The following is an 18,827-nucleotide window of genomic DNA, read 5'->3' as shown; positions in this document are numbered from 1 at the left end:
GTGTGTGTGTGCGTGTGTGTTTGTGTGTGCTTTTTGAGCGACAACAACTTGAAACTTTTACGATGTGTTTTCAACAGTTTCTACGTGACTTTTCACTGAGCACTGCAGTTGGCACTTCAGATGTTGCCTCTGATTTCGTTCACTGATAGCTCCAGTCAACAGTTGGCAGTTGCCAGTTGCCAGTTGGCAGTTGGCAGTCGGCAGTCCGTAGTTGGTACTAGATGCCTTCCACAAAGACCACTGACTATTATTTACATGCTCGCTGTCAAGCACATGGGCTATCCATGGCCATGGCTCCATCCGCTTGGCCAGCTCCACAGCTCCACAGCTCGTGGATTGCAATTATAATTGCTGGCTGCATAGCCCAAAAACAGTTTTGCTCTTCAAGAGGTGCTGCAACCACAACAATGCTGCAAGCAGACATTCCGAGAAACGCAGAGAGCAGAGGCGGAGGTGGTGGCAGGGGTGGGGGCGTGCTGCCACAGAACCCAATTACATTTTTCATTTACTGGTCCATAAATCACAGCTAGCAAATGCCGCAGAATGCATTTGCACACAAATTATTACATCGAACAAAAAGAAACTAAGCAAGCAGAGGGCCAGAGGGGCGTGCCTGACTAGGAATTACCCGAAGCTCCAGCAAGACTATTTGTCATTGGCGCATAAACTAACTCTTCCAGCTTGCTGCACAGATTCGTCAAAGCCTAATTGATTATGATATGCAGCTGCATCGACTGATTACACACTTAAAATTCTGTTCTTAAAGGGATTTATCAACACTGAAGCTAACACGGGATCAACGGAAATTCCATTTGAAATTCCCCAAAATTTTTGCTACTTACAAAATCTTGCAACTGCTGCTTTAAGCCTTCATAATGTTATTAAAGCTAAATCTCATTATTAGATTTATTTCAAAAGTTTTCTATTGGGAATATATACTCCCTAAACTGTCCACTTTGCTCAACACTAAGTGCATATGCACAAAATTGTAAACATAAATTGCTCCAAAATAGTTAGAATTTCCCCAAAATGTGCGAAACAATGGCAACGTTAATGGAAACTGGGCTAATTGAGCGCTGAAGAGGCAATTGAACTGGAAGCGTCACACAAAGACCACATGATGCACGCCATTGTGGTGCAGCCTGTCTGTGTGTGCGTGTGTGTGCGTGAGTGTGTGGATAAGTGTGCATATATGTCTCTGTAATTAGTAGCACGCATTGTAAACTGAAAATTGAGCTGGATTGGAATAAGCAATGAGCTGCTCAGGGAAAACTGCGTTGGGAAACTCTTTTGATGCAACATAATTGAAACGTTGATGTTTTGGAGATGCAACAAGCAGATTAAAATGGCATTTATGGTGCTCTCTCTTATGCTCGTTCATGAAGTGAGTGGATTATATTGAGTATATATTGTTGAAGACTTTATATGGTTTAAGGTCTTCAACAATATATACTTAATATACTCCACTAATAAAATAATCATTTTATTATATTATTCCCACAACGAATCTTCTGAACTTGTTCACTTTCTACTGCGTTGATTACATTCATCGATATGTTTAACTATCGATAGATTTATTTATACGTATATCGACCATCGTGATATTCCCTATTCCCCTCTTATTGGCCTACTACTACTAGGTATATTAAGTAATATATATTTTTCTCTGTCATATTTGATAGATATTGATAGATATCCTCGATTCCCTTTAGAGATTCATCATTGATAATTCCACAGTTTTTGGGCTGGGAACGAGTCTTTGAGGATTTTCCAGCATTAGCAGTTCTTAGTTCACACAGACTCATATCAATCTCTCTATATAAATAAAATGTATCTATACACATATACATATATCTCCATCTCTCTCTCTCTCTCCCTTTCTCTCACTCTCAGTCTCTATCTCTCTCTCTCTCTCTCTCTTTCTTTGTTATCGATATATTTATAGACAACTTGTGGATATCTGCGTATGGTATAACAATTTCTTACTATTCCTTTCATCCACTCCTAAGCTGCTCTCTAGCCGCACTTACTTATCCATACACACACATTTACACATATACATATATTCAAATCAACATCTGCACATACCAAATATATGTAGTTCTTTGTGTTTTTTGGGCCACTGCCGCTTACAAGCTTTGCCATTTTACTCAAGTGATAACAAAATGCGAATGTGGCAAACAATTTTTTATTTTCAATTTTTCGTTGCGGCTGACATGACAAAGTGCCCTCCGAAGGCAGCCGCACAATGGGGCGTGGCATTTGCCAAGCTAAAATATTGCCGTCGCCGCTAACTTGGCAGGAAAGGGCAATGACAAATGGCAGTGCACGACTCGCAGTTAACCTATTTGCTGTACCCGCCTACTTGCAAGTCTCTTCAGCTTGATTTTATCGATGATGGCAGATTATTGTATAAGAGACAGAAATCACCTTGCTTGAATCACCTGCTTCAGTTATTATCTTCCTCTTCCTTCTCCCGGTTACATTCATGGTCATATAGTCCATATACCCTGCCTGAGAAGGACTACTGTATGCTATGTATATGCTGATAAAAGGATATCGATGTCGTTGCCTCGGCTCTGGGTAACTACAAATTCCATTCAATTCAATTCGTTTCGATTACAGCAAAGACGTTGTCTAACTTAAACAGCAGCTGCAGGAGAGGCTCCTACTCCTGCTGCTCCTACTCCTACTCCTGCTGTTGCTACGCTCACACCTCCACTTAGTTGGCCGAAACCCTGCTCAAGCCTTTAGCCAAGCATTTGCCGGCTGTCTGCACTGCCCGGCCTGACTTCTCTGCTCACCTCGGCCAAGTTGCTAAAATATTGATGAAATTAAGGTTTAAATTGTTAATTAAACGCGAAGGCAAAGCAGTTTAGCTTCAGTCCAATCCCTGCTGCTGCTGCTGCCCCTCCTTCTGCTCCTGCTGCTGCTCCTTCTCCTGCTCACTGGATTTGACTTCCATCTTCGTTTGTTTTGCCATTACGGCTTCTAAGTACTCATTAACATAAGCCTCCGTTGTCTGTCTCCCCTCTCTCTCTCTCTCTCTTTCTCTCTCTCTGTCCTCTTCCCACCCTCCATCAGTCACATTTAAATCAATTTTAATAAAAAAAATCTAGCAAATTTTCATAAAATAGTCCCATTAAACATATTGTCGAAGCCGAGAGCTCCATAAAACCTGCAGAGCTGCGGCGCTGCCAGCGACGGCGCTGCGCGTAAGCCTGAATATAAAGGTTAATTAAAAAATAATATCAAGAAAACAACGAACTGAACAAACGTTCTGCTCCGACGACAAAGACCAAAGAATTACGCATAAAAAGCCGCAATTGAGTTTTCAAACTTTGTGCGCCAAGCGAGTATATTGGTTTCGATGGGGGACCATAAAAGTTGACTGAGAGAAAGTTTTGATGAGAGAGCTCAGATATAATCTATATAAGATATAGTCAATCCCTGATGGGCCTCATATGATAGGCTTACAGTAAAGCCCTGTTAAGTGTCGCTCCCTCACTCTCTCTCTCTCTCTCTCTCTATTGTGCCTCTCTGGTGCACCTCAACGGGCATTGTTCAGTCGGCTATGTCTGACCGTGCTCTTCTCTTTTTCGGTCCACTTTCAGCGACTGCTAACCGTACTGAATACCATTTTCGTGCAATATATGCGTAAATCTCAACAAATTTCATTTGCCTGTCGTTCGGGTGGGTTCAGCGTTTGTCCCCACAACAACAACAACAACAAGATGGAAATATATAGAAAGAGCCAAAAAGTCATATACGAAAAACGAATGTCAAATAAAAGCGAGTTAAGTCAGAAAAAAAGAAACATAATATTGACTTGAATATACCCTGTTCAATAGGCCTTGCAGGAGAACGGTTAATAAGTTTTGGTTATGCTCGATACTCTGTGAAATAAATTTGATATATTAAATGGTGCCATACTAACATAATATGTGCTTACGAGTCATATTATATTTTTCACGAATATATCAAAGCTTATTCCTGTCATAATCATAGATCAAGATGATAGAGGAAGATAAGAAAATCTTTATAAGAAAACTCATAGAGCTATAGTTTTTTGAGTTGAGCTAGAATAAGAAAAATTATATTAGATACGTTTTCTAAGATGATTTGCATCTAAGATGAGCTATTTCAAGTTCATATAAGTAATCCAGGGTGAATTAGATAGTTCATCTTCGATTCTCTAAGCTGAATTGACTCAATTCATATGACTCTATGATGAGCTACACAAAACTAAACACAGTTATCTAAAATGATTTGACTCTAATAAGAATTACATATATTAAGAATGATTTGAGTTACGTAAGATGAATTATCCTACATGATTTATATATATAAAAAAAACTTGACTCAATGGTGCTGGGTAGTTACCAACAGTTAGCTAAGATGTCTTGTCTAAGATGCTTTACATAAATGAGTTTGGCTGAGAGATTTACATAAATGAAGCACTCTAAAGTGCTTAACCAACAAATCTTGTCTAAGAAAACCCAATGAAACGACTCTTCTCAGAAGCGTTATCTGTAGGCAGCTGAAACCAGAAATCTTCGATTTTAAATTCGAGTGAATTTCTCTAAAAGCTAGTTTCGCTATCCCCACATACCCTATACTTATGCAGTCAATACTCCATACTCAAATACGAATATTATTAAAAATTCCAAGAAATTATTTGTTGAAAACATTGCGGCCGCAGATGAGGCGTATGGAAATAAGGCGCTAACATAAACTGAAAAGGCACCAAAAATGTCGGCAACAGGAGTCATAAAAATACACACACACACATACAGAGAGAAGGATGGAGAGAGAGAGCCTCATATATGGAGGTTGGGTACTCAACTGGGGTCTGAGTCGAAAAGATTTTGAAACGCTTTGCTGCACTGTGTTTCATTAGCTCTGCATTTGGGCCACAACGGCTTCCGTCAAGTTTTTACGAGGCCTTCGCTTGGCGCTTATGGAAATCAATGCACACTCATCTCAGGGCAGAGCAAGAGAGGAGGAGGCAGAGAGTGGAGGAGAGAAAAAGCTCGACTTAAGCAGCGAGTTGATTGACGCAACGCACGTGTTGTTAAGCCTCGCAAATCCGTTGGCTGCTTAAAAGGAAATCAGTTATAATTGCGCCTTTTGCTGGGCTGCAGCTACAAAGATACCAATACATATATACATATATACAGATATAAATATGTATGTATAAATACATACACTCATATCTATATCTATCTGGATATGTAAATATAGTTAAAGCTGCGCCCTTAAGCTGCTTTCATACGATATTCAACTTTCATCTATCTCTATCTCTCTCTCTCTCTGTGTCTCTATCTAGCTGAAGGTGTTGCAGCGAGGGATAAAAAACGTTCAACTCACCCACCTGTGCCGCCCCCCTCAGTCCCAGCTGAGCTCCTGCTGCTGCGTCTGCTGCGCCTGCAGCTCTTTTTGGCTTGATTTGCAACAAGTTTTTCTTACATGAATTAATGTTTTCTTTTTGCTGCAAAATTCTTTTCTCTGCTCGCCGCTGACCAACTTTGTTAACGACAAAGCAATGGAGTTGCATTGCAGCTGGGCAGCACCGACTGCTTAATACTTGCTCTAGGTTAGTAAATAACTGAATTTGAGAGAGAATTCATAGGCATTTCAAATTCTAACGATTCATTCGTGCCTCAACTGCAAAGTCTCACAGATGTTGCCTTTTGGACTGGACTGATGAACCTGTTATTCATTAGCCTCGTCTCCAATGAGCATACTATGTGAATAATAAAACAAAATTTATATCAACATATTTAGCTTTTTTCTAATCTTATTCTGAACAGGTGGGCGGTTCCTGGTGACAAGCTAATTTCCGAAAATCAGCCTTGCGGCTCAATATACATATATCACATATATATCGAGTTTATAGAGTCCATAGAATAAATAAAAAATATATTCTCCAATATAATCTATAGTCTGTAGAGTCTATGAAGTACTTGAAGCATTTAGAGTGCATAGATCATATGGATGACATAATTTATAGGCTTTGTAGAGTATATCAAGTACATAAAATGCATTTAGTATATGTATATAGTCTACAGCGGTTATGGAGTCTATAGAGGCTATAAAATCTACCGAGTCCACAAAATCTTTAGACTGCTCAAAATATATATAGAGTCCATATTGTCTATATAGTCTTTATAGTCTATAGAGTCTGTAAAGTATATATAGTCTATAGAGTCTATGGAGTCTATATAGTCTATATAGTCTATAGAGTCTGTATAGTATATATAGACTATAGAGTCTATAAAGTCTATATAGTCTGTAGAGTCTATATAGTCCATAGAGTCTATAGAGTCTATATACTCCATAGAGTCTATATCTATAGAGTCTATATAGTCTATAGAATCCATATAGTCTATATAGTATACATATATATTCTATAGAGTCTATGGAGTCTATATAGTCTATAGAGTCTATGGAGTCTATATAGTCTATAGAGTCTATGGAGTCTATATAGTCTATTGAGTCTAAAGAGTCTATAATCTAAAGGCCACACAGAATCTACAGAGTCAATCGAATATATAGAGTATATATACATAGCCTATAGAGCACAGCTGTTATAGCCTGCTTTCAGATAGACCAACAGACGTTGCATACAAGAACCAATATGCTCTCTTAACACACTCAGCACAAGCTGAAGAAGAAGAGAAAACTATTTTCGCAGCGTTTTTATGCAATGCCAAAACAATTTCTCTATTTCGCACTTAGCCAGCAATATATGGCAACTGTCTGACTGTCAGTGTGTGTATGTGTGTGAGTGTTATTGTGTGTATGAATGTGTCTGTGTGTGTGTGTGTGAGTTGAAGTTGAAGCTGGAGTGTGAAGCTGCTTTGTGCACTTGTCAAATGTTTGGCGCAGCAGCAAAAAAAAACTTGCAAATAAAAGAGGCAGAAGATAAGGGGGAAGGGGAGAGAAGAGAGTAAGAGCAGGGGGTAAGCGTAATACCGTACAAAGTAAATATAAAGCACATTAAGTGGCATTTAACGGTAATGCAACAACAGCAACAACAACAACAACAAAGGGCAGCGGCAAATGTATGAGAGTCAATGCAAACAAGACATGTGTGGCATGTGTGTGGCAAGTGGCAAGTGGCATGCGTGGCATGTGTGGCATGTGTGTGGCAAGTGTGGCACGTGTCTCGTCTTGTACATGCTTCACGCTGATTAGCATAATCAGCCAATGGCAGCGAGTCCAACAAAAACTATTCACTTACTTATCATTTTATGCCGCTTGGCCGTGCGTCAATCCTAACGCAGAGCTGAATAACTGTTGCTTGCACTAATCACACACACACACACACACACACGCACACACTTGCACACACACTCACTCGTCTAGCTGGCTGATCGCAAGTCAAATTCAGTTTTGCTTGAGCACTCGAGACGCGACTGAGCCTAAAGCTGGATTAGACCAAAAACGCGCGCCTTAAAGCCAACTCGAGTCGACTGAATTTTAATCGTACAACAATTGCAAGTGCAGGCTCTGGCTCCCCTTTTCTTTTTTTTTTTTTTTTTTTTGATTGCTGCTGCTGCTGCGGCTGCTAATTTTGTTGCTGTTTAGATTTGTGTTTGTTGTTAGCGCGCGGCAACGTGCCACCAGAGCGAGAGCTGTCGACGAACTGTGCGTGCCGTGGCTGAAATTTCAACAGGCACACTGTTATACGGCCGTACGCTGCGTATAACAGTCGGCTGCGTTGCACAGTGGAGTGCAAAGCGTATTTTGAATGCCGACGCACACGGCGTATGCGCAATTTCCCAGCACCACAGCGAGAGCGCCAGGCGGCCAGTGTGAGAGAGAGGGAGAGCACAGCGGAGAGCGAGAGCGAGAGCGAGAGAGTGAAATGTTTATGCAGCGACAGCGCAACAATTTGTTGAAGAGCAACTGAGCCTGAGTTGCCTTGCCTCAACTTGTTATACGACGACAGAAAGGCGAACGTCGCGTCGTCCCCTTCCTCATCCTGCCCCTCCGCATACCCATCCTGCCCATCCTCATTCTTCTGTCCTGTCCGACGTGTGCGACCGGAAGCAGAAAGTCAGCGCGATAAGCAACGCCAGCTGCTGGCAGCGCGCTGCGAACTGCGAACTGCGAGCTGCGAGGGGCCGTCCCCTTCTTAGATTTGCTTTTTTCTTTTTTTTTGTGTTTTATTGGCAATTCGCAAAAAGGCGAAAGCAGCTCACCTTGGCCGAGCCTTGACAATTGTGCAGCAGCAACAGGAGACGCCGCAGCCAAGGCGCAGCACAATTCTAATGCACGCCCAGCGACTGCCAGCAGAGTCTATTAGCTTCTGTCAATGCTTGCCAACTTGCATAAGACTTTGGTATGTCAAAGTGCTCATGGGCAGGTGCGTCTTGAAGAGTGTAGGCGTGGCAAAAGGGGGCAGACCTAGCAGAACTATTACTATTGAACTTGAATGAATGAAATGGAATGGAATTTGAAAATTATGTATGTACATATGTATGTATAAGCTTAAGCTGCCAGCTGGGAATACCTCGTTCATACATATATTATATAATATATCATCTTCATCTTTCCGTAAGTATTTTACTGATGGAGGCTACTTAGATGGGCTTGATGGAAGAAACGACGCGACGTTGCGATGTATTTTATAATTCTCCAAGAAAATATTCTAATCATAATTGATTTTCAAGGATCCCCATGCCGTATGAGGCATTAGTGTTTGCTCATGTTCCTAGGAATTGATCGTGAATTCCTTGATGATCTATTGTGGTCCCTTGAAGACATCATGATGTGGCCCTCAAGGGCATATTCCTGATGCTGCATATTAGCAAATTTCAATTGTTGTCGAGAGCGAGTGTATGCAATGTTGCGCTAGTTTTCCTCAAACAGAGGAATAGAGAATAAAACGGTCAAAAGTTATTTGCATGCTATGATTGTGGGTGAACGAGCTTAACTAGTAGATGGTCCATCTGATTCCATTCTTACCCAAAAAAGAGTCGTCAACAACGTCTTTTACAGCCTAGCAGCTAGAGGCTTAGACTTAATGTAGGTTGTTGAGAAAACTATGAGTTTCCAGCTTGATAGAGACTAGACTTAAATAGTATGTAGTTTGTTGAGAAGACTATAAATTTCCCGCTTGATATGTCAAATAATTTACAGAGAGACTTACAGATGAATCACATTTGCATAACTTATTTATGTACATATTTAAATGCAAAGAATGAGTAAAAAATGTCTTTAAATTGACGAAATCGATACAAAAAATGTTAGTAATAACTGTAATGTTATCAAATATACACAGTTGATATACAATTGCTTACAGCATTGCAAAGAGCCCGAGGTGGACTATGCGTCGACATCCTAGATAATGAATAGTGCATCTGGATAGTCTGAATCGAGCAGAGTGTCTTTCCTAACTCAGAGTTCTTGCTCTTCATGATGATATTGAAGTATATTGAAGAAAGGGAACATCCACTTCTTCAACATCCCATGTTGCACTTGTCACTGCTTCTAGTGGGTATCTTAAGGATTATGGATCTCCTTCCAAATGGTTCTACAGACATAGCACATTGCATACATAGCTCCCACAACTTGAGCTGGGTGAACGTGCATCGAGCAGTCGATGCCACTCGACTGCAGCATCCTCAGTTGTTGCTGTGCCGCGCATTAGCATAATAGCAAGGAATGGCGCTGTGTGGAAAATTGAGTTTGTCAGGCTGCAACTTTGTTTCAGGCAGCTGCAGTTTGCTTTCAGCAAATGCGGCGTATGAGCAACGGCATGAGCAAAGGGCAGCGAGCAACGGGAAAGTCGAGCAACTTGAGCAACTGTTGCTCAATAAGCGATTTAAGAGTGCCAGGACTTCATTTGGGCATCTCTCGGAGCCCGGCCTGGGCTGAGCAGTCATAAATATGCATGAGCGGAGCCAAAGGGTTTCAATTAAATTTAACTCAAATTGCGGCTGCCTTGGCCTGCCTGCAGGACTTTTTGGCTAAGGTCAAGAATTTGCCAGCCAAAAGAATTTATTTGGGTTTTTGCATTTATGATGAGCAGCGGCAGAGGCAGCGGCAGCGGCAGCGGCAGCAAATGCAAATTAAGGCCAAGCTGGAAAGTGTTGAAAGTACGAAATGATTTCCAAAAGCGAATCAAGCGACAGCGCAGACTTCCGTCTTGACACGAGCTGGAGCTAGAGAACACCGGAGTCCGAAGTCCGGAGTCCGATGTCCGCAGTCCGGACTCGCTGACTTAGACTTGGGTCATAAGTCCACGCAGATCCGGTTCAAATTGCTGCACGCGCAAATACACGCACACACACACACACACACACACAACTAGTTTATTGAGGAGCCAAGCCGTCCACGGGCAAACATGAGCGTAAGAAGAAAAAAAAAACATAAAACGTGCGTTGCCTGCAAAGGACGTTGATTACGCAACAGGACTCTGACTCTGACTCTGCCTCACTCTCTCTCTCGCTCACTCACTCTCTTTGCCGGGCTCCCGCTGTGCCTGCCACGCATCCATTGAATTATTTCACACACACAGGCACACACACAGGCACACACACACACACACACACACATAGACAGACAGAGAGAAATCCATATCACGCCCCTTAGCATCTTGGCAGCTTCTTGGCAGCCTGGCCTGGGTCTGTGTGTGGTTCTGGGTTATTGAACCGCAACACCTGTTGATTTGGCTCATCAGATATAAAACATTATATAATGCCCGCAAACAAAGCCATTTTATGGCTTATGCCAGACTCGGCAATGGGAGCTTAACGTATCGAGCAGCAGCAGCAGCGCAGCAGCAGCGCAGCTAACTGATGTCTTAGCCAGATAGCAGTTCGTTGTCGATTCAAATAATGTTGCACAATATTTAAGTGAATTTAAGCTTTCGCCTGCCACTCAGCGCAAATGCAAATTCCTAATGAAGCAGCTAGCGAAAGAATCAAGTAAAAGCAATTATCTTAAAGTTGTTAAGTAAAAAGTTGCTAAGAAGTTTTTAACAACAACAGCAGCAAGAAGAACAAACGACAGTTGGCTGTCCAATAATTACTCTCAACGAATACGCTAACAGAGGCCAGAGCGCCATCTATGCGCGATGGTTACAATTCAAACATCAGTCAAGCTTTCTGTTAACCGAAGCTGTCTACCAGCCAACAGATGGCGCTCTCTGCTGTAGAAAAGCATCAATCCACATTGAGATATTCGTTTCATCATCGCTTTACCTGCAAGCCTTGCTGACATATATACTCTGCCGATTTGGACGTCAATTAAAACGGGACTTGCACAACAAGTATATATTCCAAACTGAAAACCTCTCGCACTTAAAGAAATACTATATGTAGAATGAATAAAAATGAATAAGTTACCAAAATTTGTTGTTTACTTTTTATTATCTTCGTTATCTATACGTATATTTGTTGTAATTGTTTTAAATATTATAAACTACAATTTGAATTGTACAATCTAATTAATAATTAACATTTAGCCCATAATAGTACACAAATGTGCGCAATAGCTATAGCTATAGTTAGGTATATAATATATATGTATGTATATATACATAAACATGTCTACATACATATATATTATCTATCTATTTTTATTATTATTTTTTTTTTCGTTTTTATTTTCTTCCTTTTGTTTAGTTTTCTTTTGCCTAGCAACATTTACATTTACATTTACTTAAACATATATTTTTATGAATTACATTCAATTTGTTTTGTGTTTCTCATCTTATTCTTCTTCTTCTTCGTCTTCATCTCATCCTCCTTTGTTTTGATTAACATTTTATAGCACTAGAAACTATTAGAAACGAACGTTTAGAGCGCACAGTTTTAGTTTTGGTCTACACCAAAAATGAAAATGTCCTTGAAATTGAAATTTCTATTTATATACAGAGTAGTACCAGAGAGAATATTACGTATATATTCATATTCATATGCATATTTATATTCCATTTGCAGTTATTCTGGAACACAATTTGTCGCCCTTTCGTTTGAAGCATTCTACAAAAGTTTTTTTACAATTACAATTATACGTACATATGTGTGTGTGTGTGTGTGTGTTTGTCAATTAAATTAGTATAAATTATAATAGTACAGCTGCGAAAGTTATAATAGCACCAACACTCACAAACATAAAAAATATAGAAGAAAAAATTAATTTCCATTGCTTTGCATTGGGATAAAATTTGTTGTCAAAGAAGAAAATTTGCTTCAATAGAAAAATTCCTCAAGCTGTTGCAATTATTTTTGCACCCAGTGTAAGGACAGCTGCGTAAATTAGAATAGCACCTGAGCTCAAAGAACTCACCAAACAAATTAACAAGATTTTTGAATATTGGTCTAGTAAATCATTAAAGGAAATATAGAAAGGAAATAAAGGAAATATAAAAAATATAGAAAATCAACCGAACAGATAGACAAAAAAACAGGGCTGAATCGACTCAGCTCTTCGCCCTGAAACGCCTTTATAGGGTCTGCCACGCCCACTTCTATCTGTCACCTGCATTTCAACATAATCATTATGCCCTGATTTTCCATTTTCAATGGTTTTCCTATGCTCGTCTAGTTGATGCTATTATCGGTTTCGCCCCTGCAATTTGTGCTAATTCACTTTTTTTTTAGTTTTGCTTTTGCTTCTCTCGCATTTTTAGTCGAATATTATTTTTGTTAAATTTTGTTGCATATTTTCTCGTTTTCTTATGTTTTTTTCTATTTGCTATTTTATGTACGTTTTACGCTTTTTTGTTTGTTATTTGTGTTTCACTTTACGCTAAGGTTATTAAAATTAATATATACAAGTCTTACGAACTATCAATATTTGCAATGGTTTTTCCTTTTACATATTCATTTATATATATATATATTTATATTTAATTAATTCTTTTTCTTTTTCTGAATGCAATTGAAATTTCTTTCAAAGAAATTTCACAGTAATTTTCTCAAAAGATTTATTTTCGTTTTGCTTTTCTCAATAAATTTGTTATTTTTGTGTATTTCTTCTTCTTCTTGGTTTTGTTTTGTTTTTAATGCACACAGAATTCTACTAATTATAAGCGCTAAACATTGGATATTAGTTGCTATGGTACGTTCCTATATATATATAAGTCTATATATATATATGCTATACGTATGTATGTTATGTATGTGTGTTTGTGTGCGTGTGTTTGTATATATTTTAAATTAGAAGCGACCAGATAAATCCTGAAATGAAAGAAATTTAAACAGTTCGAATTAGTTAATATAGCAAAGGGATTGAAATGGGGTATATTGTTTGATTGAAATTATATGCAACACATAATTGAAAGCAGCTAGATATGTACATATGCTCTGGATCAGTATGATAAACTGCTTTGATCTAGATATATATCTTTTTAAATCAAGCTAAACTCAGGATCCTCAAATTTCACATCTATATTCTGCTATGGCAAGCTTTAAATCATCTTCCCTTTGAGCCTTTTCACATTCGCATTTCACTAAGAACCAAGCATAGGTATAATAGAACCTCAATCAAGTTATTAATTCAGCAATCTATCTCTTGTTTAGCTTTTAAAAGCCAGCAGAGAGAGGAAGGCGGGCTCAGCTAGACAGTTTCTGCGCTCATATCCGTTCCTAGTCTATATAACAACGGATGCAGGCATAACTGAGCTTTGATTCTTATAAGTTCCATCAATCCATCTAGCTATCTGAACGATCTCGGAAACTACAAGAGATACGAACTTGAAATTTCGCTTTATGTTCATATAACTCATTCTATATGAATTCCACCACCAAGCCCAACACCATGCTTCGCTCTACTCCTTCAGGGGACAGTCCGCCAAAGAGCAATCAACACTTCATCAAGTCACAATCACAGCATGTTTCGCCAGAAATTGTCCGGCTTTCGCAAAATGAGGGCGCTAATTTATTCATTTAGCCATTTGACATTCGACTTGGCTGGCGTCAAAATATTCATAAGCGATAAGCAAATGTGAAGAGAGAGAGAGAGAGAGAGAGAGAGACAGGGAGAGAGATAGATGAGAAGGGGCAGAGTCGTGGCCATAAGCCCCTATGGCTAGCATTTTTTGCCCATTTCTTTTGCCAATTTTTATGCAAATTTGCAAAAACTAGCAAAAGGAGGCCTAGCAGGCCATGAAATGCCGTTGTAAAAACGAAGAAGGAATGGGAAAATGGAAAGTGCTAAACATTTGGAAACGAGAATTTAGCTGCTGAGCGCGGCGATAACAATAAATTTTAAGGGCCGCAGCAGCTAGAGCATAAAAATCAAAGCTTTATGCTTATCAGTCATTTTATTAGTTACAGCTTTAAAAACTTACATTTTATATGTGTATATTCCTTGGGCGCTTCATAAGCAGCAATTGAATTTTATGTGCGCGCCTGGGGCAAAAAGTATGAAAAAAAGCATTGCCTACTTATGGGCGTCGTCAAATAAGTTTATTGCCAACACTTGCCAGCCGCGTCGGCCTGTGATTAGTTGCCACGCCTCTTGGCATATTTGCATTCGGCACACACACACACCGACACGGTTGCTTAACTGTTTGCCAGCGCACCTTGACTCAAGCGCTGCAGGCCTTGCAACTTTATTACAAGCGCGCGTGGCTTGTTTGCTTTATTACTTATTACCAGCCAGCTGGCAAAGGTGTGCGCTTGTGTGTGTATGTGTGTAGTCTCTCTCTCTCTCTTTTGTCTGACACATCATTATCCTTTGTTCATGCAACAAGTGCGGCAAGTGTTTGCCGTGTGCGAAATGCTTAAGGCTCTTAAAAGCAGCTTGTACACAAGCCCTTCTCCTATCTCACTCGCACTGCATGCATGCATGTGTGTGTGTGTGTGTGTGTGAGTGTGTGTGACAGCATTGTGTTTCAACACCTTCTCCTTCTGGCAGCTGCTGACACTTGGAGTGCGAGCGCCGAGTTAAGTGTGTGTAAAAGTACTTGTGGTTGACTCACACACACCCACACACATACACACACACACACACACACATACGCCCACACACCCAATCTGAGCAACATTTTTGGCTGTCAATTAGTCCGTCTGTCACCTTGGCTTAAACCTAATCAGTTTTCAGCATTTTCATTGAGCCAGCGCGAGTCGCCTGGGTCGCTCGAGTCTTCGTGCTCTAGCTCAGAGTCTCCAGAGACTCGAGAGGCTAATTCAATTTATTCCGCTAGTCAGGCGAAAAAATTGTCCCCAGACATTTATTAATGATGCGCGCGCATTAAATTTTAATCAATTGTGCCCAGAAAAATTACAATAGCTACGAAAAAAGGCAAACCAAATAGATTCGAGCAGAAAACTTGTCGCTGGCCGCACAAAAGTTGACTTCGTGCATTATTTAGCGAGTTGGCGGACAAGTTGCAACACCTACAGAAAGTGCCTCGAGCAGGCCAAATGAAATACAAGTTCAAGCTACACAGTGGGGGGTGCAGGACTAGCAGATACCCTGGGCAATGAGTTGGGGTATACGGATCAAGCCATCAGTTGACTTTAGCTCATTAAGAACTCGTAGCTATATAGGTTTCCATTGACTCAGCACTTATACTCTACACTCTTATAATAGTGGGCTCTTATAATCATCCACTCTTATACTGTTACACTATTATAATCGCCTGCTCGTATTCCGCAATAATCGTATGTTCGTATAGTAGTAAACTGTTATAATTTTATATATCTATACCCTTAAACTGTTATATTCTATGCTTTTCTACTATAACAGTACTCTTATACTTATATATTTCGTTTACTTTCATAGTCCTTTACCCTTGCATTCTGATAGACGTATACCATTATACTACCCCAACCTTAAGACTTAATATCTTATACTGCTATAGTCTTCTACTCTTATACTTCCTCCTTTTATCATATACCCTTTATCTCATACATTTACACCTACTCTTACACTCTTCCAATTTTCTGCAACTCTTATGGCATTATCCTTATATAAAGTTCACTTCGTATACTCTTACAGTCTCATAGCATTCTCAATCCTATGCAGACGAACAATTATCCTGATATTGTATAGCTCTACGCCTCCTTCTGCTTGTTACATACACTCCAACAAATACAGTATATCCTGTTTCCACAGCTTCCATCGGTTTAGGGAATAAAAAGAAAAATTAAAAGGAAAAACTTTTGGGTCAACGTTGCCTAGGCATAGCCCACAATGCCTACAATATCAAACTCCCGCACATAGAGAAAAATGAAACAAAAAAAAAAACAACCGAAATCGCGCATTTTGGTTTTCGTTTTGATACTCATTGACGAGGGTGCAAAGCAGTATATTGGTTTTGTCTATTGCTATGCGATGCTCGATTGAACTTGAAGAACTTAAATTTGGTATGATATAAGAATTGAATCTGATATATGATATCTATGATAGCTTCTAGTTATTGTTTACAGAGAATACCTACATATTTTACTAGGGGTACTCCCTGCTTTGAGACCCTATTAAAACAATATACTTAGATTCTAATATATATTAGATAACGAAAAATCAGATCCTTGCAGCGCTAGAATATGCTCTATAGTTGGAACTAAAATTCACATAAAATTAGCTGCATTTCATCACATGAGCGGGTATTACGCAGTCGGGCATGCCCGATGCTCACCTATTTTATCTGCTGCTGCTGCCGCTTTTCAACTAATAAATTGCCCTTAAATTCTTTTGTATTTCACGCGCGCCTTCACCGGGGCAACCGGAGGGCAACGCGTGCTAAGAGTGTGGAAAAGAGAGTCATCTCTCTCTCTCTCTCGCTCTCTTCTCTTAACTCTGCCCACTCTCAGCTCCGCTGCGGCAGCAGCTGCAGCCATAATTTCTGTGACTTTATTATGTGTCAAGTCAGAGTCAATCTGTGAACAATGATGATGAGGACGACGACGACAAGAGGCGGGGGGAAGGAAGGGAATAGAAGCTCGTTGAGCAGCTACAAATTTGCGACTTCCGACGTTTTGCCATGGCATGGCGCTTACATTGACATGTGTCGCGCGGGCGGCTTATTAGACCACGCCCACCGTGCCCATCGTGCATTACCTGCAGAGGCCGATGCCTACTTTGGCGGTCATTAAATATGCAGAGAGGCAGCAGCCATGCGGCATTTGCATAATAAAAATGAAAACGAAAATCCTGGAGAACAAAAGAGAGAAGAAGAAGTGGAAAATTCTAAATTTCTATATTGAGACAGTTTCACTCGGCTTTTTCTACTTCTGTTGCTGTCAAAATTATAAAAGTGAAAGATGTTTAAATGGAAAAAATGTAAATCTAACGCGCAATGCCTGCGCTTGCAATTCAAATTATTCACTCAAATGAAGCAGCAGCAGCAGAGGCAGCGGTAGAGGCAGCGGTAGAGGCAGTCAAACACAAAAGTTTTCTGCACTTGGCATAAATTTCGAACAATTTTCCCGCTTCTCGCCTCGATTTCCCCCTGACAAAGGACGATTTGATTTTATTTTATTAGCACATCACACGATTGGCGCCACAACTTGACAAAGTTACAACTTTGTCCTGCCACTGCCACTGCCACTGCCACTACACCTTGCCTCACTCCCGCTCTACCAGCCCCTCCCCCAACTTGGAAGTCTTGTAGAATCGCCTTTTTTCTGGTCGCTTTGCTGTTCTCTAATTGTTGGCTTACAAAACTTAATGTGGAATTCAATTTGTGCGTACTGCAACCAGCGGACGGTGCTCGGGCATGGGCCGAGGAGGGGGTGCAACGTTTTGAAAAGTTTTTCATGGCATTTCTTTGGGTTTTTTGTCGCCCCAATCGGTGCCCTTGCCCCAACCGCCAGCAACTTGGGCACAAAGCAAAAATGCACACTGACAGCTCAACTGACAAGAAGTAGATAGAAGTAATGAAAGTGGGTAGCTGGTAGTGGGAAAATGAACCGCAACGGGTATGCTCGACTATGCAAATGTGCTACAAGTGAGATTATAAGATAAGAATGAGGATTATTTAAGGCCAAGCTTAGGCATTATCTAATTAATTATACAATAAAGCTAATGGAGCACAAGCGGGCATGCTCGACTATGCACATACTACAAGCTTATATATATGATTGTCTTAAGATTTCAGAAATGAACTCAAGAATCTTCAACTTTACTATCCACCTTACTATGATAGTGCATGCTCAACTAAGCAAATACGCTACAAGTGAAAACATATATACGAATATTAAAGGGTCTTCACCAGATGAAAAGTATCTAAAACTACTTGAGCAAGAGCGGGCATGCTCGACTATACAAATACTTTGTAGGCATACGCAGCAGACAAATTACTAAATGAAACAAAGGTCAATCTTCCCAGTTTATTATTCAATGTTGTACATATTTAAAGTGACTACCACAAACGGGTATGCTCGACTATGCAAATACTCCATGTAAATAAGCAAGAAAACGAGTTAAGTGACCTGAAATACGATGAAAAATGTTTAAAATCTTATGGACCACGCTAAAGTGTATTGAAAATGTCTATGGCAGGGCATGCTGGACTAAATAAAAGCTCTACCATCTCTAATGCATAACTAAGTTGAGCATGCTCGACTACATATATACACCTTCAGCTGCCTTGAGAGAGCATTGAAATCAAATATTAATATTTCTTAAACTATCAGCTAATCCAGCTAATCGCCCCCTTTTATACCCTCTAATATGCTTACACAGTATCTGCTCAAGTTAAATGCTCAGTGAATCAGCTAAATCGCTCAAATGCCGCCCACGCTTCAAGTTTATCGAGTTGAAAGCGCAGAAAGGCTTGAAGCAGAAATGCTCAAACTGGAAAAAAAGACGATGCAAAGTAATTTTTCAATATTAGCTGCACTTAACACACTTGATTT

At 40.0% G+C, this 18,827-nt stretch overlaps 2 protein-coding genes across 10 annotated transcripts in view; one reads left to right on the top strand and one right to left on the bottom strand.

The window, feature by feature from the left end:
* Nepl15 (Neprilysin-like 15) overlaps positions 1-18,827 on the top strand; it is a 162,083-nt gene that overhangs the window by 107,698 nt on the left and 35,558 nt on the right. The gene's annotated exons all lie outside the window — the stretch shown is intronic.
* foxo (forkhead box, sub-group O) overlaps positions 12,641-18,827 on the bottom strand; it is a 39,241-nt gene continuing 33,054 nt past the window's right edge. For all 9 annotated transcript variants that reach the window (XM_089257287.1, XM_089257312.1, XM_089257294.1 and 6 more), the window contains one exon: positions 12,641-13,199. The gene's annotated coding sequence lies outside the window, so the exon portion shown is untranslated. The remainder of the gene's footprint in view (positions 13,200-18,827) is intronic.

This window comes from Drosophila navojoa, chromosome 2 (genome assembly GCF_054131105.1).
Source record: "Drosophila navojoa isolate 15081-1374.11 chromosome 2, UAZ_NAV_1.0, whole genome shotgun sequence".
Classification (NCBI taxonomy): domain Eukaryota; kingdom Metazoa; phylum Arthropoda; class Insecta; order Diptera; family Drosophilidae; genus Drosophila; species Drosophila navojoa.
Note: the sequence above shows the minus strand (reverse complement) of the source record. Positions and strands in the feature narration are given on the sequence as shown.